The sequence below is a fragment of the Canis aureus genome, chromosome 24, assembly GCF_053574225.1.
Source record: "Canis aureus isolate CA01 chromosome 24, VMU_Caureus_v.1.0, whole genome shotgun sequence".
Taxonomy (NCBI): Eukaryota; Metazoa; Chordata; class Mammalia; order Carnivora; family Canidae; genus Canis; species Canis aureus.
This window is the reverse complement of record NC_135634.1, coordinates 42,734,987-42,756,526: the sequence shown is the minus strand read 5'-3', so window position 1 is coordinate 42,756,526 and position 21,540 is coordinate 42,734,987.

The window sequence follows — 21,540 nt, the reverse complement described above, 5'->3', positions numbered from 1 at the left end:
TGCCAAGATCCACACAATTTCTCATGTGGCCCACTCGATTGTTTATTACAACCAAACAATATGTTAATGTGGTTGATCCATGAATGATTAATCAAACTTTTTTTTTTTTTTGGCACAAAAGTCTGTTTGAATTTCAGCATCCTAGATTTTAGTTCGCAATACTGAGTTCTTTGAACATCTTATAATGTTTTAAGTTTAATTGTGTGATCCTCTCAAACACACATGTTTGAAGTAACCTCCAGTACTGTATTTGGAGAGTGGGCCTTGAAAGTGGTAATGAAGTTAAAACGAGTTAGGGTGGCCCTAGTCCAATCTCACTGGTGTCCTTATAAGCAGAGGGGATTAGGACACAGAGAGATACCCAGGGATGTGTGAGTACAGAGGAAAGACCATGGGAGGACACAGTGAGAAATGTTTTTGCAAAGCTGAGGAAACAGGTCTCAGAAGGAATCAAACCTGCCAACACTTTGATCTTGGATTTCTAAATGTGAGAAGATAAATTCCTATTGTTCAAGCCACCTAGTTTGTGGTAGTTTGTTCTGGCTGTCCTAGCAAACTAGCACACCATGCGTATCAGCAAACTAATACACTACACATATCAGCTGTTGATGGATCTTATCTACAAATTAGGATATGTTGGGTTATGATTAGTATGCAACAAATTAGACCAAGCTAAATTTCTGTACCCAGGATGGACTAAAATTTTATTTCCTCTAAGGAATTCATATGAAAGATTATGTAGTCATATGGCAGTGATTAAGATGCTTATTTTTCAATGAAATAAACGTCCAAATTGACCTCTACACTTACCCTTTCATAAAGAATCAAAATTGTTGGAGCAGTGAAAGTTTGCTGTTAGTAACATTAGAAGTTTGTAGCAACAGCTTTCCTTGTTTTACAGAGTTTGCTGTCTGCACGCCTGAAACCAGTCAGCCTTCTACTTAGCACTTTCATTACTCAGAGGGCCCACTGTGTGAAATGTCCTGGTGCAGAATGGCTGAGAAGTTCCATCGCAAGCCATCAGTTTGGCCTGTGGGCATGAACAGGACAGTGGGAGCATCCAGCATCCAGATATCAGTGTATCAAATTGCTGCTTTAGTCCTCTTTTTTTTTTTAAAGGGATTTTATTTATTTTATTTTTGAGAAAGAGAGATAGGGCATGAGCCTGGGAGGGGAGTTGGACAGAGGAAGAGGGAGAAGCAGATCGCCCGCTGAGCAGGGAGCCTGATGTGAGGCTCCATCCCAGGACCCTGAGATCATGACCTCAGCTGAAGGCAGATGCTGAACCGAATGAGCCACCCAGGTGCACCTGCTTCAGTCCTTTTGTCTCCATGGCCTTAACCCATGGTGGCTCAAGTGCTAGGTTGGAGTTCACTTATACTCAAAGAAACTGAAGATTGTTTTTTTTAATATCTAATTTTTATCTCAATTTAGCATGTGTCTAAAGGAGAATGAAGCCCAAGGAGGTTTCTCTGCAGCTGTCAACATTTGTGGGTTTGGTGAAACCAGGCACTATCTCCAGCATGTAGTCATCTAATGCAAGGGACCTATGCTTCTCAAACTGCTCCTCTACTCACCTCACACTCATCTTAAATTTTTACTGCCCATTGTGTCATATCAATACAGCCCAGAATATGTAAGATTAGGATGTCTCCCATGTGTTTCCGAAAGCACGTAACTCCCCTTTATCAGAGCTTTTTGATGTAAGCAACAAAAACATTTTCAGGCTAAACTCAGCAAAAAAATTATCTCTAATGTGGTTTATGTATACAATGGAATATTCCTCAGCCATTAGAAATGACAAATACCCACCATTTGCTTCGATGTGGATGGAACTGGAGGGTATTATGCTGAGTGAAGTAAGTCAATCGGAGAAGGACAAACATTATATGGTCTCATTGATTTGGGGAATATAAAAAATAGTGAAAGGGAATAAAGGGGAAAGGAGAAAAAATGAGTGGGAAATATCAGAAAGGGAGACAGAACATGAGAGACTGCTAACTCTGGGAAATGAACTAGGGGTGGTGGAAGGGGAGGTGGGCAGGGGGTGGGGGTGACTGGGTGACAGGCACTGAGGGGGGCACTTGACGGGATGAGCACTGGGTGTTATTGTGTATGTTGGCAAATTGAACACCAATAAAAAATAAATTTATTATTAAAAAAATTAGATCTATATCTAGGGCAGGTTACAATATTAAACAAATAGACAAAATACCAAAACCAAGAACAATGCAACACTGACAACTTAAGATTAAAGAAACAGACAAAAAAAATAAAGAGAATACAGGCAACTCTGAAAAGCTTTGGTAGCAAAAGGGGCTGGAATTTTGCCAGGCATTGCCACTGGAATGAATTAGCTTCAGCTGGCCTCAGCATCTCCATGACTCTCATATGGTTCTAGTCTAGGAAAGGACAGGGCCTCTGACCTGTGCAGGCCACCTCCCCTCTCTTTGGCTGGAGAAGGCAAAGTACTTTGAGTAACACTTCCATCCCATTTGTGCAATGAGGTAGAGACAACTCCCCTCACTCCCCTCCCCAAATCACTGTAATGTCAAAGGAAGGGGAGAGGAATAGTGGCAGCCAAGTGGCAACAGGAGCTTCTTTAGCAGAGTGAGTTGCATTTGAGTATCACTTTTGTGGCTAGGGCATACTTAGTGCACATCCGGCAGTGCTCTTAGATGCTGCTTTCCAGCTGGCAGCTGGTCCCCTCATCCTGTCTTAATGGACAGAAAGTGTCCCTTCAGATGTATTTTCCTTATGGGGGATCCATTGGCTGCTCTCAGGGACCACTCTGGATGCTCCATCTCAGTACATCTGGCCCTGAATTTGTGGCATATTTGTTCTAAGGCACTTTGAGATCTTTTGGCCCAATGAAAAGCTTGTTCGTGTAAATATTATTATTTAATAGTCATTATCAGAAACAAGGAACATCTTGATGGCATGAGAAAAAGAGGAACCAGTGCTGGTTGGGTGCCAAGTGAAGCAGCTGTGTGGAGCAGACATGGAGCTCTGAGCTGCCAGACACGTTGGAGAACTGCTCCTCACTTTCACATTTTGGTAGAATTTCCCGGAAGGTGGCAGAGGCCTGGGAGGTTCTAGGTGTTAGAATGTGAATCTATGTGCTTTAGGGCAAAGGTAAGCTTTTTCCTTAGGCTGACTGTTCATAAAAACTCCCAAGGGCTACATTCTGTCCTTCTGAGGTTTCCAAGTGGGTATGTGTGTTCACGAGGCAAAATATTTCAGAGCTCCTTGGGTCGAGGGACAGGAGCCCATTTGTGTCTCTTCCTTCTGGTACCCCCAAAGTTCAGAAAGAGTACAAATGGAGGGAGGTCCACCTAGGAGTGAGAATCATTCAAAGTCACAAAAAGTGACCTTTTTTTAAATCACAAATAAATCGATCACAAAATCTAGTCAAACATTGCAAAATGACATCTCATTAGTTATTGTACTGTTGCATAATGTTTAAAGCATCCAACACTCAAGAAGAAATGCAATTATATGGGGTACAATAGCACGAAGCAAAGCCATGATACTCATTGTGGTATTCATGGTGGTTAAGCCTTCTGTCTACAGAGGAAGTTGTGAATGGAACCGAGAGTTTCATGGCTGGACTCAAGATGATGAATGTACGTGACAGAGGGAGATGTTGCTGGGAATTTCTTGTAGCGCCCGTGTAACTTCCTGCTTCCGTGGGATAGAAGGGGAGAGAATATAGAGCAGCTAGAAACAGGAGAAAATCACAGGATGCCTGTACGGACACCATGAGCTTTCCTGCTGTAAGCAACATGGCTCTGCTTGGCCATGCCAGCAAACCATGGGAATGGAGTGAAGCCCATGGATGGGAGGAGTGTATTCAGGGAGGATCTGGATGGTTAGGACAGGTCAGAGAGCAAAGTTCTGGGCAAGCTGGAAAGACTAGGTCCTGCTCTTAGAAGCTTTATCCAAAGCAAAATTCAAGGATGGAAGTCCACGAAAGGAAAGTCTCTGTTGCCCAGCACTTTCTCTGCCCCCAGAGCTTGGTTGGCATTTAATGACAAAGATTGTTTGGTGAGATTTTTCAGTTCCAAGCAAATTTGGTGCTTATTAGTTTTGAGTCTGAAATTGTGGAGGAAATCTTATTTTCTTAGAAGGAAGATATCAGATCTCCTTGCTTACAATTGATTTGCTTTTTGTTGGGTGAAAAATTCGGTAAGGGAAAGAAGCCCTTCCACAACCACTCCCCACAAAAACAATAGCAAAGGGGCATGCTTCTGTAATAAAAAGGGATCTGAGGGATCTCTAAAGGGTTCAGCCTCCCTTATAGTTTTTCATCCCTGAGTGAGAAGGGCTGGAGCCCAGAGCAACAAAGGGGATTTTGTAGGAAGTGATGGTGAAGGGGGTGGGTAAAGAAATGAAGTGGGCTTACTCAGAGAGGAAATGTTCAGAGGTAGCATGAGGTGTCTCATGGAGATTTTATTACATTTTATTTCTAATACTCCTTCCCAACTCTCTGTGAAATTTTCAGGAGAATTTAAATGACTTTGTCAAAACAATAACAAAAACAAAACCCATGTGGCTGGATGTGTTTGGAAGATGGGACAGTGGGGTGTTGATCTCATGGTGCTGTGGTGATGTATATGTGTGGGGGTGGGGGTTGGGGGGTGGGTGGAAAAGCCAAGATCACCCATGAGAGAACTGCCACATCTGATTACACCATTTTAGCCAGCTGTCGCTGTGCCTGGCTCCACGCTAAGCCTTTTTTATACATTATCTCATTTAATTTTCACAACAATCCAGCAAGACAGCACTAGTGTGTTTCCTGTTAAATCTGTGTCAACAGCCTCCCTCCTCAGATAAGAGGCCGTGAGCATCTCACTGGCAGGACTGCATTTTATTGATCTTTGTACCCCTATTGTCCATTATGGGGTATGAAGGTACTCATGAATATTTGCTCATTTGAACTGAGCAGCAAAGGAGATAGGATTGAAGATGTCGATTGAAGCTAGATTATAGAGCCTTGACTGACATATCAGGTTTGGATTTCGTCTTAATTGTTGAGGTAGTTAGGGATGTGACAGCGTGAGCCAATAGGACAGAAGTTGTTTTTTTTTTTTTTTAGATTTTATTTATTTATTCATGAGAAACACAGAGAGAGGCAGAGACATAAGCAGAGGGAGAAGCAGGCTCCCTGCCAGAGGCCTGATGATGCAGGACTGGATCCCAGGACCCTGGGATCATGACCTGAGCCAAAAGCAGATGCTCAATCACTAAGCCACCCAGGTACCCCAGCATGGAAGTTTGTTGGTTTTTTGTTTTTGTTTTGTTTTGTTTTGTTTTTTTGAAAAAGTTCATTCCAGGGGCATCTGGTTGGTCCAGTTTCTTAAGTTTATGACTCTTGATTTCAGTTCAGGTCATGGTCTCAGGGTTCTGAGATCGAGCCCCCAGTCAGGATCTGCATTGGGCTTTAAGATATAATTCTAAAAGCTTTAGTTGATGCAGCACTCTATCTTGCATCAACACACTATTTTGACATATTATTTTTGGTGATTGGCTATAATGTCAAGCTTGAGCCCAAATGGTATCCAGAAGATAAAATTTCCCTCTGAGTTGTCCTTTGGTTTATAAAAGAAAATAGGTACAACAAAGCCTATTAGAACAAAGCTTCTTTTTAATGGTGATCTTTCTACAAAAAAAATAAATGCTTGGTTGGCATTAGATAATAAAGATTTTTATTCTGGCCATTAGAAGAAGGGAATGGTTTAACATAGTTCTTTACATCTTTTTCCACTGTGGTGTCTTCCTCAAGTCTCCATTTGTTTATCTTGCTTAACTTGGCATGAGTAGAAGAATCATAGATACAGAAATCACTGCTGGAGCAGAAACATGATAATTGGCTGTCCCCATGTCTCCTAACTTTAGAGTCTGCCTAGACAGTAATAAGCTTATTTTGGTTTTTCTAAGAACTTAATAGAAACCATATATTTTCCTATGATAAGATCATGCAGGTTCACTCAAATTTGCTTATTTACTTTTGGCAAGTATTTTATCTGCCTGATGTGCTCACCTTGTTCTTCTCTTACTGGTTGGAAGCTCTGATTAACAGTTGTATACATCTTAGAGTGAAGAAATGAGAAGAAAACAGTTATTATTTTATAAGCAGTTGTCGGTAAAAATATTTTCATACAAATATTCCTTGAAGAGCTTGCAAATAAAAATGGCCTGTGGAAAGGATTGTTGAAAAGCAACTTTTCCCACTCCCCTCACTTTTATTGATGGTGGTATTGAGATCTGAGGGTGAAGCTGGCCCCAAAGTCAGGAGGCCAGCATCTTTCTCGCCCCAACACATGTTTGATCCTCCACGGTGCCTCAGGTCCTTTGTTGAGCTGGTGGAAAGTGCATCTCCCCAAATAGGTTTGTTCAGTGTGAGGAATATATATTCTCCAAATTCTATCCCTGGCCCTTGCCACTTCCAGTTTTCCAGTGAATCTAAGGCAATTCCAGCTCTCATTTCGGGTAGTATAGGACAGGTGATTAGAGGCTACCTGATGGCGTGGACCATGATGAAATAGTTGAGGTGAGAACAGAAGGAAGCCCACAAGCATTTGCCAGACACCAGGCAAGACATCCTTTAAAGAATCATCATCCTCAAGACTTTGTTTGAACACCTCCTGCACTTGTTCCCATCTCATTTTCCTACGTGTCTATCATCTCCTTGCTGCTGTGGCTCTCTGTGAGTCCCACTGCTTTCTACTGAGTACTGGGGACCTGAAACACAGAGGAGCCCTTAGCAGAGAAAGCAGAGCCTCTTTGTCAGTACATTAGCCTGGACAGAGTGACCTCAAACCACTTTCAAACATTCTTTTAACCAGTATTTTCTCCAGTGTAATGAAAGAAAATATTGGAAAAGAAAAATATGCTTCTTAAGGGAAACAAATTGCTGTTATTTGAATCAAAGGAAAGGACACAGCCAGCCTGTGTTTCAGCAAGACAGATCACATGTAAATTGCAGCTAATTCTAGAAAATGGAATAGAGTAGACACATGACTGGTGTCTGAAGCAGAAGAAGGACACGTGTAAAATACTGACCTTTTGGATGATGAAACAGAAGGTGTGAAAAATATTGAGAGTTTGTTCTTCAAGTTATTTGCCTCTGGTTTGATTGAAATAAACTCAAGGGCTGCAGGGTGAAACAGAGATTTAGGAAAAGCTATAGGAAGTGAAATATGAGGGAAATGTGACAGGTAAATGTAACATCCTTTTTCAAAAGAGAGAACAGGCATAACAATGTCACCTTCCCAACCCAGTGTTTGAAGTACAGAGAGTCCTCCTCCCCAGGTAGTTCATCATTCATATTCACGGTCACATAGCCGCCCAAGTCTATGACATCGTGGAGGATTTGGCTAAGGAAGGGACTTATGTCTTCTTTCCTTACTTTTTTTTTTTTTTTCACTTGGGATAGGAAGTTCACTTCTATTTATTTTATTTTATTTTTTACATATTTTTTTTTAGTTGGAGTTCAATTTGCCAACATATAGCATAACACCCAGTGCTTATCCCATCAAGTGCCCCCCTCGGTGCCCGTCACCCAGTCACCCCCACCTCCCGCCCACCTCCCTTTCGGAAGTTCACTTTTAGAAATAATTGTTAGGTGCAATTTAGGAAAATTGAGTTCAGCCAGATTCATCTGCTCATTGGAAAATAAATGGGGGCGGGGGAGAGGTCTCCCCAGAGGCACTGCAAAGCTACCTCAGTCGACTGGAAGGTACACGCCATCTGGAAGGTAGAAGGCAAGAATAGTACTCCAGGCGGAGTACTGGTCTGCTCTCATCCTGTATGGTAGTGCCCCAGATCATCTTTGGCATCTACCAAATCAAAGCTTGCTGCTTTTTCCTTTATGCACAAATGCTTTATGCTTTTTCCATCCCATTTATGTGCGAATTTGAAAGCTGGGGATAGACTCCATTTTTTTTTTTTTTCATGCAATGCAACCTGGAGGACTATTCAAAGGCACTCTTTCCTAATGTGATTACCAGCTCTCTAATTTGACTGTTTGAGAATTATTTTAAATTGATAGAATAAACAGTAAAGAACTGTGCCACCAAAATTCTATGCTCCAAATAATATAGCAAAAACTTAATGACTTGTAAGTCATTTATAATATAAGCATGGCTGAAATGAGATATTTTAATTATAAAAGTTATTCTGGAAGATACAATAAGGACACACAGAAGTTGAATAATGGCAGTGCAAGATTAAATGTACCCTCAAAAGCAAGGATAGATTTCTTTTGGAATATATATAGAACATTTTCAAAATAGGCCAAATATTCACACATAAATAGAATAATAAATAATACACAGCATGATAATATTGTCTGATTGTAATAAAATAAAAAAGAAACATATAAAGTGAACTTTACATTTCTTGACGACTTGGAAACCGAAAAAAAACAAATTTACATTTTTGTAGAATCATGAAGACCATTCCTAATAAGAATGTACGGAATGCATAAAAGAATTTGGAAAGGGAACAGCACATAAAGGTTAAAAATTTAATATATATGCATACACTGAAATACTTCAAAATGTATATGAAACAGATGATTACATGAAAAAAGGATATGAACAGATAACTTACAAATGCAGAAATACAACTGCTTTAAAAGCAGAATGATCAACTTTACTTATAATTAAAGAAATGCAAACTAAAATGATAAAACTTTTTTTTAAGTTGTTAAGAAAAAGAATCTATGAAAATACCCAATGCTAATGTTGGGATATTCTCATACTTTGCTGCTGTGTATACTTTCACAATCCTTTTTGGAGACAATTTGGCAACATGCACTAAGACTCATAAAAGCACTCCTATCTTCTGAATCTTTCTCAATCAGAGACTATTTTCTAAGGTTAAAACATGTTGGGAAACTAGGGGATGATTATTCTTACACTCTTTGCTGCATTTACGTCAAGGTTGTTTGGGGGAATTTCTTAAGTGGAAAAGGATTCTGGACAGCCACTCAGGAACTGGCTCAGAGGATAGTCTGTGGTCAGTGCCAAACCACAGAAAGAGGGTGAGATCAGGCAATGATGAAAGGAAGGTAGTGCCAAGATCCAGCCCCGGGACATGGTATGCAGGGTCCCAGGAGTAGAGGAGCCTTTGGAACCACCACAATAGACCCATTTCCTTCCTAGGGACTTTCTAGGTGGTAGTCATGAGTATGGACTTTGGAGACAGATTAGAAAAGTTTGAATCCTGGACAATTAGCTGTGTACTCTGTGTAATCTTATTGTGCTCAATTTCCTCTTTTATAAAGTAGAGATAAAAAATAGTGTCTGAAGTAGTTGACAGCACTAAGGAGCTAACGCACATCAGGCGTGCCCAGTGCCTGACATGTTCTGATCATGAACTAAATCTTGGCTTTTACTTGGTGTGATATATCTGCTGGAGACTCTGAAGATTTGGTCCCAGTGTATCACTAGCTGGCTGGATGAGTTTGGAAACATTAATTAATCTCTCAGAGAGTTTTGCTAGAACTCTCAGGTCCCCCCAGCCTTAGCGATCCCTTTATGAGACAGTACTGTGCAGCCTCGTGTCAAAGGGCGTAAACAATTAGAGCTAGATACAATGAGGTATAAATCCCAGCTGTGTCTATTTTTAGCCATGTGATTTGGGGCATAATATTTAACCCAGTGACTCAGTTTCACCATTTGTAAAATGGAGCTAGCAAGCGTTCCTACCTTATAAGATTGTTGTAAGGAGTCCAAGAGTTGATACACAGCAGAGTGGCTGGCAAAGGTAAGTGTTCAATAGAGAATAGCTATTATCATGACCCCAGCCTTCTAGGATGTTTTGATTGTCACAGTTTTGATTTTTGGCATTGGCAGAGACATTAGAGATACACTAAGCCTTCTGATTTCAAATATTCTACCCATTGCCCACATTAAACTATAATTTCTGGAGAGAATTAAAATATTCTACAGTTAAATATCTAGCTGCCAGGTAGGTTCAGAATTCTGAATAATGCTGGTATAGTTTGATTTTTGGCTCAGAAAATGAAGTTAGTGTTCTCAGAGATCATTCATTCCACTGGGAGAGGGGTTAAGGATGTTGGGTATCAGCGAAGATCAAGCGTAATGATAGCCTTTGGGAACTACTAGAGAATAAATGGAAATGGGCTCACTAATTAAAATTATCGGGTGGAACCCATTACAGTAGGATCACATGCTTGGAATTAGCCAGCTCTGTGGAGCGAGTTGGAACTGATACCACCACCACTAGTGGTGCAGCACCATGTTCTAGCAACCAAAGAATCATCATTCTATGGGACGACATTTCCTATTTCAAGACCTCATCAAGACCTACACTGACATTAGACTATAGAATAGCTTCTAACCCCATTCCCCCAATCCTCCTCACCCTGTCCCACCCTTACCCACCATTTGGTGTTAGGGATCCCCAAATGGCAACTCACACAGCTATTCCTGCACTAAAAATAGATTTGAATGACGGTGAAAAACTTTGGAACGGGCATAGGGATTAAAGGATTCCATTAGTGTTATTGATGTGCCACATTATATACTTTTAATGGGATCATTAGCCGAAGAAGAGAATAATAAAATTTTAAAGCTGGAACAAAGCTTTGAGGTAAACTAATCCAAATAATTTATTTTACAGATGAGAGAAATGAGGAGGAGTGAAGTGACTTTCTCAAAGTCACCTAGCGGCAGCACTGGGGTTAGTCCCCTGTCCTGGACTCAGCACACATGGGAGTCCTGCAGGATTTCTGAAAACTGTAAGCATTCCTACATTTCATGATGACATTCCAGTGTCTGGGCTATTGAAGGAGCAAGAGATGCTTAAAAAACTTATGAGCTCATGTAAAATATATCATAGGAAAAAAGCCGGGGCTCTATTGTTATTCTTTCTTACCATTATTAATGAGTCTTTTGGGAGAAAAATATCTCAAAACTGCTGAATGATGGATATCAGCCCTGAAGCTTGACAGTGACAAGCTCAGTAACTCACCAGACATGCCGTGTAGACATTGCCCACACAATGTTCTCACATCCGATTTGTAGCTGCATGGGAAAAGTAGATACCAGGGAAGGAAAGATGAAAAAGTTGACTCACAGCAGGTAGCCCGCGGCAAGCGAGTGACCATCAGCTGACTGTGACAATCTCCGTGGGAGCATGGAGTGCTCAAAGCTTATGTATGGTCAGTTGGAGATGTGTGACCTTAAATAAACATATTCAAAATTATCAAAAGTATGGACTGTTGGTGTTTATTCACGTTGACTTGTGTTTATGTACAGGGGTAGTGGGGGTGTTTTTATGATTTTAGTGGCTGATGAGTTTCTAGAATCGCGACTGGGCCAAGAACTGTATGGCTCTGGTGTCTGAGTTCTCGCCTGCTAGCGAAGGTTGAGAACATTGCAGCACAAGTGAAAGACAAAATTAAAAATCAGTTTCTAGAACCACCATCTAGAAAGAGCCGTTACCAATAATGGGGTAGCTTTGCTCCTTTGGTTATTTTCCCTTTGCCTTATTATTTTTTTTCTTTTTGAGCATCTAAATCTATCCCCATCCTTATCCTCATTCCTGTCTAATTTTTTCAGGCCCAAGATAGGATAAAGCTGGGGGAGAGACATAGGTGGACTCTGTATATGTGTGTGTGTGTGTGCGTGTGTGGTTTGTGGGGTGGGGGTGTAGGAAGCCCAAGACCTGAGAAGGATGAGAATCTTTGACCGCCCGAACACTTTTTTAGAAGTGACACTTTTCCTTTTTTCCGCCAAGATTTTATTTATTTATTTGAGAGAATGAGAGAGCATGAACATGAGTGGGGAGAGTGGCAGAGGGAGAGGGAGAAGCAGACTCCCTGCTGAGCAAGGAGCCAATGTGGGGCTCCATCCCAGGACCCTGAGATCATGACCTGAGTCAAAGGCAGATGCTTAACCTACTTGAGTTACCCAGGCGCCCCTGCAACTGATGTTTTCCACAGTTGTGCAGACTATGGGGGGAGGATGTTAGGGAATTCTTGGTGACACATAGTAGGAATATATTTTGCATCGTGATGTTATGTGTGCACACATGGGCATGAGTGCGCACATGCACGCACACACACAGGGCCGAGACAGACATTTCAGGAAGCAACACTTGCCTTTGTTATGTGTGGCGCACTCTCATATTTTTTGTTCTTCTCTTTCTTATTTTGTTTATTTATCTTTTTATGATGCTGATCATGACTCACTAAGTTGATTTCGCAACCTATGAAAGATGGGTTGGAAGCCCTGAGCTGGGAGTAGGGGAACCTGAGTGGTCAGATGGAAAAGGGGTGGTTGAGGTCCACTCCTTCATTTCATGAGTGTCTTTTCTGAAATGCAGGAGCAGAGGGCAAAATGATCCCCCCAGCAACCAGAACCAGGCTGCATTTCTGACCTTAGTGAAGCTCCAGTGCTCGATTCTGGTTTTGACTTTTTTATCATGTTGAGTGTGAATTCAGTTTTAGGAGAAATAAACACAGAAATATTTTAGAAAAGACAGGAGAAATAATAATATTAAGAAAATATTATTTTAGGGGGCAGTCCAGGTGGCTCAGCAGTTTAGCACCACCTTAGGCCCAGGGCGTGATCCTGGAGACCCGGGATCAAGTCCCACATCGGGCTCCCTGCAGGGACCCTGCTTCTCCCTCTGCCTGTGTCTCTGCCTCTCTCTCTCTCTCTCTCAATCTATGTCTCTCATGAATAAATAAATAAAACCTCTTAAAAAAATAGAAAAGAAAATATTATTATAAGTTAAAATTCTGGCGCTGTGTTTGTCCATGGGTCAACATGGCCAGAAGTAACCTGTAGGGGCCCGGGATAGGATTGTAATTCACGCCACCAGGATGGGTTCTGTAAGCAAAGACTGGCTGTTCAATTTACCTGCGCACACTCACCCTCTGTGGCACTTCACTGAAGAGTACACCTGCATTCGTGTGGCAGTAAGGGGAAAAGAGCAGGGTTCAAGGTTACATATGTACTAGAATCTAAGATATAAATATTTATATGAATCATTTTTCTGTTTGTACTTCCCAACTTTTAAAAATTCCACAAGTATTACTTTGTATAATCAAAAGCAAAAAGTGAGGGTTTGGTTTTGTTTTCTAATGACTTTTTTAGATGTTCATGCTTCAGTGCCCTTGTGGTTTCTACAAAGAGGATATTCTCAGTTAATCTTAAAATTGTCCCTTAGTTTTTCTGAAAGCATACTCTATTGGTGACAGGTTGAGGGGTGGCAGCTACAGCCCAGCCCTCTGCATTCACAAAAGGGTCTCATGCCCCGAGGACGTTGCTGCCATGGGGCATCCACAGGGCCAATGAGTTAGCTCAAGAAACAGTTGGATTTTGGTAATTTCTCAGTGTGATTGGACACAATTCTCACTATTTCTCCACTTATCTTGGAAGCAAGCACCAGAAAGATTCTCTTTTAAATCTCAGAACTACACAATTGCATGCACATGCAGGCACGTCTCCATGACATAGGACTGTCCCTGGGAAGCACCAAGTAGCCATCCGAACCCCTTGCTGTCTGTTCCTTTCATTGCTTCCTTTAAAGACGGTGGCCATCAATGCATTTTGCTGTGATTAAAAAAATCCATGTTTCCTGTTGTGGGGGGAAAAAATGGTTGAAGTGTTTCTGAAAACAAAAAGCACAACGTCAGGAGCGCGTCATTTTAATGTGTAAATTTCTGAAAACTTCTAGAAATATCTTCTGTGAAATGAGGGCTCTGGGTGCTGTTTGGCATGTGGAGAAGGGGATGGAGGCAGAAATCATTGTTCTGTTCAGGAAAGGACTTGGTGGTTGTACCCCAGCAGGAAGGGCTAATCCAGGCGTGCACTGAGTTAGAGGCTCATTGGGGTTGTTCTGTAGGGAACCAGGCCCAGAAAGGGCAGAAGGAAGGAATGGGGCAAAGGAAGAAGCCAAACCATTTGATAAGTTTCAACTCATCAACCACCATAAGAAGAAATAAAATATTTCCATCAGGCTGGAAGGTTCTCTCATCCATTTGGTTCTAACTACTGATGCCCCAACGCTAAGAAACCACTGGTTTTCTTCCTGTCGCTCTATGTCTACAGATAAGCTCCACCTTTTATAGAATTGGATACAAATGGAATTATATAATATATGTCCTTGGTGCCTGGCTTCTGAATGTCATTAAGATCCATCCACGCAGTTGCTTGTTCTAGTAGTTTGCTCCCTGTGGCTTCTGAGAAGTTTTCTGCTGAAAGGTTAGATCAGTATGTTTAGCTAATTACCTGTTGGTTGATATTTGGATTGTTTTCAGTTTGGCAGATGATCAAGAAATCTGCTATAAACCCTTGTGTGCACAACTTTGTGTGCACATATGCCTTCAGTTTTCCTCAGTATATATCGACGAGTGCAATTGCTGGGTTGTCTGATGAGTATGTGTTTGACTTTATAAGAAACTGCCAAACTTTTCTGACATGGTTGTGCCATTTTATATAACAAGCAGCAATGCTAACGAGTCCTGGTTGCCCCAGTATTTTTCCCTAGATTCTTGCGGTAGAAATTTAGATGATTTTCTGAATATAGGCATTTGTTTTTATTTTTTTAAAGAGTTATTTATTTATTCTAGAGAGACAGAGAGAGAGAGAGCACGAGCCCCGGTTGAGCACAGAGTCCAGTTCGAGGCTCGATCCCAAAACCCATGAGATCATGACCTGAGCCAAAACCAAGAGTCAGACGCCTAACCAGCTGAGCCACCCAGGTGCTGCTAAATAGAAGCATTTAAAACTATAAATTCCTCCCTAAGGACTGCTTTAGTGGCATGTAACAATTTCTACAAACGGATGTTTACTATTATTTAATCAAAAAACTTTAAAATTTCCTTTGTGATTTCTTCTTTGATTCATAGGTTATTTGAATGGTGTGTTGTTGTTGACTTTCCAAATATTTGTGCATTTTTCCAAGCTTTTCTCTGTTATTTTTTTCTGATTTATTTCTGGTGGGGTCAGAGAACACACTGTCTATGATTTCGATTCCTTTAAAGTTACCGAGGCTTGGGTTACGGAGCCGTATATATAGTCTATACGGGTTAATACTCTTGTGCACTTAAAAAGGATGTGTATTGTGCTTTTATTGCATGCAGTGTTCTATAAAAATCAATTGCATTAAAACAGTTACTTTGCAAAGCAGAGCTCAATACATCTTGAGCAAGGAGAGCAGCACTTTCCTTGGTTCAGAGGGGTCACGGAACCTGGGAATTCAAGATTTCCAAGGGCATCGATCTGTGTCTCCAGCCCAAGCCTCAGGGTCTTGCTCCTTCCCAAACAGGCTGCTGACCTTGGCATGGAGCTTTCTGGAGTGGAGAATTCAATCTTCTCTGGAGCTCCCCTTTCTGCATAACTGATTCCTGGCCAGATACTCAGCTTTCTCCTCCATGTCAATGCAGGAGACGTGGGTCTTTTCACGCCGGGAAGGAGGCACCCTGGCTTTCACACCTTGCTGTAATCAGGTGTGATTATGTGATTGCTGCATATCTTTGTCTTGCTTTAATGGATCTGCAGCACTCAGCACCAACCATCTGATTCCATAATCCTTATAATTACTGTTTCCCCTACACCTCTCTAATGCCCGAGACACTGCACCCATCAGCACATTCCTTTCCGTTTGTTTCCCATATTGGTTCACCACCAGTGAAAGTTTCAGCAATCGCCCTGCCACAGTGCTCTAGTGGTGATCAGTGCCCTACCATTGCCATCCGGTGGGTGGTCCGTCTCCCATACCCGCATTTAGAGTCTGTAAGCAAGTGAAGGAAGCAGGTTTGGACAAGAAGGGAGGGTGAACTAGGAGGCAGCTGCCACCAAGGCTTTGGTTGATCCCGGAGGAGACTCTAGAGCTGGAATGGCCCTCTACAATCATACTATCATCCCCATCCCCATCCAAGCATCCCCATACAATCATCCCTGTTTGCACCCCCATATGGACCAGTCATTGGAAGTGGGCTGCCCCCAGGTATGAAGCATCACTGTGGGCAAGGTAAGTCAGCTTCCTTTGGCTGAAGGCAAGGCCCAGGGAGGGACTTGCCTGTGGGCCAATGGCTCATACTCCCAACACTGGCCGACACTCCTGGCAGCTGAGGCAGTGAGCGCAGTGATCCTGATGGGGTGTATCTAGACAGCACATTACAACATCCACTATGTTGTTACTAATCAGTAATTCCTGAATGCTGTCTGCACTTCAGAGAGGTCATTCATGATTTCCTGCTCCTTTTCTCCATCACTGCAATATAAATAATAAAAATGGAGCATGGTGTACCAAGGCACAGTGTCTGCACTAATCCACTTACAACTCTAGGTAGTTTGTCAAAGATGAAGATTCAGTTTTCTCCTCCTCTCTCCAATTCTCTATCCATAAGGCTTCTTCCTCATGGTTTTATTGGAATAGTCCCAGAGATCTCTGAAGGAAGGGCTTGACCTGTCCAACAGAGCGGGTCACAGATTGTACATGGAGGCTTTGAGTCAAGCAGGGCCTGTGGAGATCGAGACGCTTTCTTACCATGGATGCTCTTTCCAGGACTACCCAATTTCTACAAGTTATGTCCAACACATTTTTCCATAGGTTTTAGGATAAGCAATTCTTGGCTTTGATGATGGAAGTGGGAAGAAATAGCGAAAAAAATAGAAATCAAGAAAAAAAACAAGAGCCTGGTTTTGTGTGAAATCAGCTCAGATGGAGAAGTGGTGAGGTGGGAAGAGAGCAGAAGGTGTGGCTTCACACAAGCCCCACTGGGAATGCGTCTGGGATCACGTGCTTTATCAGTGAGTCAGGACGATGGTAGTGGGCTAAGAGGACCCTGAGAAACCAGTCTGCAAAGAACATGGTAGCACACCCAGGCCCTGTCTGCGCTCAATGTGGGAAAAGTGCACCTGAGCCCACGCCCTCCATTCCCTGAAACCCCCTAGGTTTCAGCTGGAACAGGAGCTGTATTGACCTGTCCCAAAGGACAGACAGCATATTGTTGACATGGACGCTCTCTTGGAGAGGATGACAAGGTCTGCAGAAAAGTAGATACGCTCATGTTTATGGCAAATGGCACTAGAAGAAGCCTACCTGGATCACCATATGCCTGGAGCAGAGCCCACGTCCCATCTTCCTGTCAGAAGAACCTACTAGAAAAGTGTGCAGGCATGACTCAGCAGCATGGCTCCTGCAACCCAAGGCTGGACAGAGGTGTGCATGAGGGAATAGGGGGAGCAAGAGTAGAACACAAAAAGGAAATAAGGCTTCATGTTGGACAACGGGGTTCCATGTGAGCACCAACTCTGATACATCTGTAAGTAAATATTAAGAAGGGTTTAAGGTTTAGTGGGAAAGTTTAAAACATGCTCATTTTCTGTATTAGTTATCTACCGATACCTAACAAGTCACCCCAAAACACAGGTCTTAAAAAAACACCCCACGTTACTTGCTTATGATTCTGTGAGTCAGCAATCTGGGCTGGTCTCTGCTGGGCTCACCTGGGCCACCCATGTGGCTGCTGTCCACGAGTGCTGTGACTGAGCTGGGTGTTTGTTCTAAGCTGAGCTCACTCATGATGTCCGCTTGGCTCCCTTTGACACGGTGTCCATGTGAAGGGCGCTGGGTTAGGCTTCTCCCTGCCATGATCTCAGGTTCTAAGAAGGTGGCAGTTGAAGCTGCAAGGTGTTTGGGGGCTCAGGCTTGGAAAATCCACAGTGTCACATCTGCAATTATACTGATCAAAGCAAGTCACACATCTGCTGGGGGACGTCACCGTGAGACACATGAGAATAGGCTGACCCTTGAGCTAGACGCTCCCTCGCCTGTCCTATGAATGTACTCTGCTCACCGTCCCCCCACTTTGGGAGCTGTTTTCAAGGATGCAGCCTTGAGAGAGTAAGGTGTTGTTGAGACCATCTGGATGGTATATGTGACTGAGCCCCGTTATTCTGGCCAGCTGGTGCGGAGCTCTGTTTGTCTTGTGGCCACCCGAGACAAGCCTCATAAATTGCCTTGCTAATGAAAACTGCCACCTCCCAGTCTGGAGTGGCCTGAATCTTCAGTCCCTCTTTGTCCTCCGAGAATGGGGCCCAGTTCCTGAACCAACGACATCCAGCACAGATGCAAGGGTGCAGATAAATTCCATCTCATAATGAGACAAACAGGCAGGCCGCAGCGCAAAGGGCTTTTGCGAGGAGGGTGCAGGGGGAGGGATGATTGTGATCATTTTTGAAAATAATCTGCCACCTTTCTAAGGCGGGGGGTGATGGTATGAGGAAGTAAAGAATGACAACACACAGCCCGGGTATCAACTGTCCCTGAGCCATTTGCCTTTTAACCGTGTTTGCAAAGATAAGCTATGAAGATTTCCTTTTAAGGGAGGAATAGGGGTATCTTAACACCCCAATAAATGCCTGTCACTATAGAGGGAGAAGAGCCAGAGGCTCCATCACGGTAGGGAGGTTCAAAGGTTTAATGAATTTTCAGACTTTTCTGTTGTTGCTCTTCTACAGCTGTTTTGGTGATTTTGAAATAAAGTTAATGATAGCCTAAGAAGGACTTTCCAGCGCTTGCTCTGTTAAACGTACAGCCGTAATGAATTTTGCTGGCCATCTGATTGAATTAGGAATGTAAATGACCTTCACTACGGTTTATTATCTTTGAGAAATGAAATCAGATAAGCAAAAAAATCTATGGATATTCCAAATGGAAATGACTTAACCACAGGCAACACACACCCCTTTGTGAGAGTTTGATCATTTCCATAATGAAAAGGGGTAGAAAAGTAACGAGATGAAAAACGACGGTTGTCTGTACACCAGTTGTGTGCCAAGCATGGTGCACACATTTCACTTATTCACGCCTCCTAATAACCCTGAGTAATATTATCACTCTTTTTGCAGAAAAACCTGAAGTTCAGCAAGGCAAATGACCTTCTGAAAGCCATCAGCTAGATAGTTTGAAGGCTGGGATTCACTCTGAGTCTCCTCATTGTTCTAGCTTCTTTCCGGTATTTATTGAGATTGACACATTTTTTTCTACACATGTATTCAAATCATGCACATTTTAGCCTACTTCAAAAAATCTATAATTTTACCATAAGCATTTTTTTTCTTTTTTTTTTAGGCATTTTTTTTCAATTGCAGCCAAGCTTCATGATTATCCTAATAGTAACATAATGTTTTAATATATATATATTTTAATATTCTGGCTCATATTTTAATTCACTATTCTCTCCTGATGTGGATATTTAGGCGGCTTACCTTAGGGCTCAGGATCATGAACCAGATTAAACATGGCTTGCAAAAACTTCTAGGGATGGTTGTAATTGTTTTTCTGGACAAAAAGGTATGTTTATAACTCATCGGGGCCTTGTCCATCTTTTTCAATCCCCCCCCCCCCCCCGGTCATTTTTCTTGAAAGTTGTATTTATTAAGATTGTTATAGACAATTATGCGTGAAGTAAGGCACCTATTTGTGCACCTAGTGTTTGCACTCATTGCACCCCAACACGTCTCGCTTATTTGAAGAAATGATTCCTTGCTCAGAACAGATCTGTTTACTTTGTAAAGCAGCTCCTTTCGGTCACCACGTCCCAGAACAGGACCGGAGAGATCAGGGTGCAGCCCCGGATCCAGCCAGTAGATGTCTCTATTTCATTCACCCGCTGTCGCTGGTTCCTCCTGAATGGGAAGGCTTGGGAGCAAAGCTGATGGCTGGGAGCCTGTCCCATCCCTGGTGCCACCTTCCACCAGCCTCCACCCTACACAGCACCCCCCACCCCCGCCCCCTTCGTCTCATGGTGAGTGGCATAAAGGTAACTGAAACAGGAGTGTCAGTTAAACACATTCTTTACCAGATCTGTTTGCAGAGTGAACTGGTAACTGAAAACAATCTCTACAGAACCGAAGTCTTTTCTCTTTAAATAGCACCATACGCCGAACTAAAAAGCTGTATTACTGAGTCATAACAATTAATTACACTCGGAGGTGAGAAGACAGGATTTAACGCTCTAATGCGATTCGAATTTAGGCCGGTATCTCATCCCGCTGCTATTTAAAACAAAATCACTTTTCCACGGAAGCATCTGCAACTGAGGATGGTTTCGAAGCTTGAGTCTGAAGACATCTCTGGCAACTGAATATTCCCATTTTTAGCTTCCTGAGAGGTTTAATATGCACATTTGGATTTTCTAGATTTTCGCAACGAAGTGCATCTCTTTCTGCGTTGGGATTTGACAAAAGGGAGCTGGGAGGCTGGGAGGCTGGGAAGGTCTATTATTCTCATCAGGAGTTTTCTAGGTGTGGGAGGTGTGCAGGATGTCGTTATGGGAAAACTAAAAATAACATCTCAAAACAGACCACATGAGCAAGCATCAGAGATGTATATCCACGGAGGGCCGATCACCAGGGCCTCAGCACCAGGGGTTTATCGATGGGTCCAGAGCAAGTGGTAGGGCCTCGGGAAGTGGCTGAGAAAGGTCTTCAAGCGGAAGCTGGGGGAGAGGGGTGTCCTGTGTTCATCTGGGGAGACTGAGACCGGCCCCCGAGAAGCATCTCTGTGGCTCTGCCAGAGGCTCCTAGGGTGCCAAGGGTGTTGGACCTGCCAGGGCAGAGCTGCTGACCCACAACTTCGTGGTCTGGAAGGTGATGCGTGGAGCCCTGGTAAAGGACATCGTGGGGGGCCAGAGCCCTGGATCTGAGATCATCAGGGTGCGGCTGTCCTCTGGGCGACTCTGTGAATCTTGCGTTCCCCAGGCCTTGGGAGATGGGCTAGGGGGATCCGATAAGCCGAGGGCTGGATTCCGGAGCACTCTGAAATCTGGAAATCATGCTACCTATGCATGAGATAAGCACAGATCCTTCTGGACACGGGGTGTTAAGTTTGATAGTGCACAGATGGCTCAGGACTTGGGCTGTGCACGTGCCCCAGTGCCCTATGTTGTCATAACCCTCCTCTGCCAGCCACCCCCCCCCCCCCACTCCCTGGATGCTGCCTCTGAGGACCTTTGGGCCCCTACATGCTGCATGCTCTTCTTCCTCGCTCTCTGTTCTTTCTGCCCCCAGCATTTCCCAGCACGCTCTCGGCCCACACTCTTCATCAGCCCTCCAGCACTCAGCTTACCTTCCCTACCCTGCCAAGTTCCCCAAACCCCCAGGCCCAGAGGGTTGCTCTTTTGCCCAGGCATTCCTGGAGGTCAGAGGAGTTAGAGGCGCAAGTCAAGAGCTCTGGCCTCAAAGTCATCTGAGGGTGCTTACTCTGGGCCACTCACTGGCTGTGTCACCTGGACAGCGACCTAAACTCTGCAAGCCTCATTTATTTCATCCGTATGATGGGAATATTTTATCTTTTAAAGATTTTGTTTATTCATGAGAGACACAGAGAGAGAGAAAGAGGCAGAGACACAGGCAGAGGGAGAAGCAGGCTCCATGCAGGAAGCCAGATGTGGGCCTCGATCCCAGAACTCTGGGATCATGCACTGAGCCAAAGGCAGCCGCTCAACCACTGAGCCACCCGGGGTGCCCCTGATGGGAATATTTT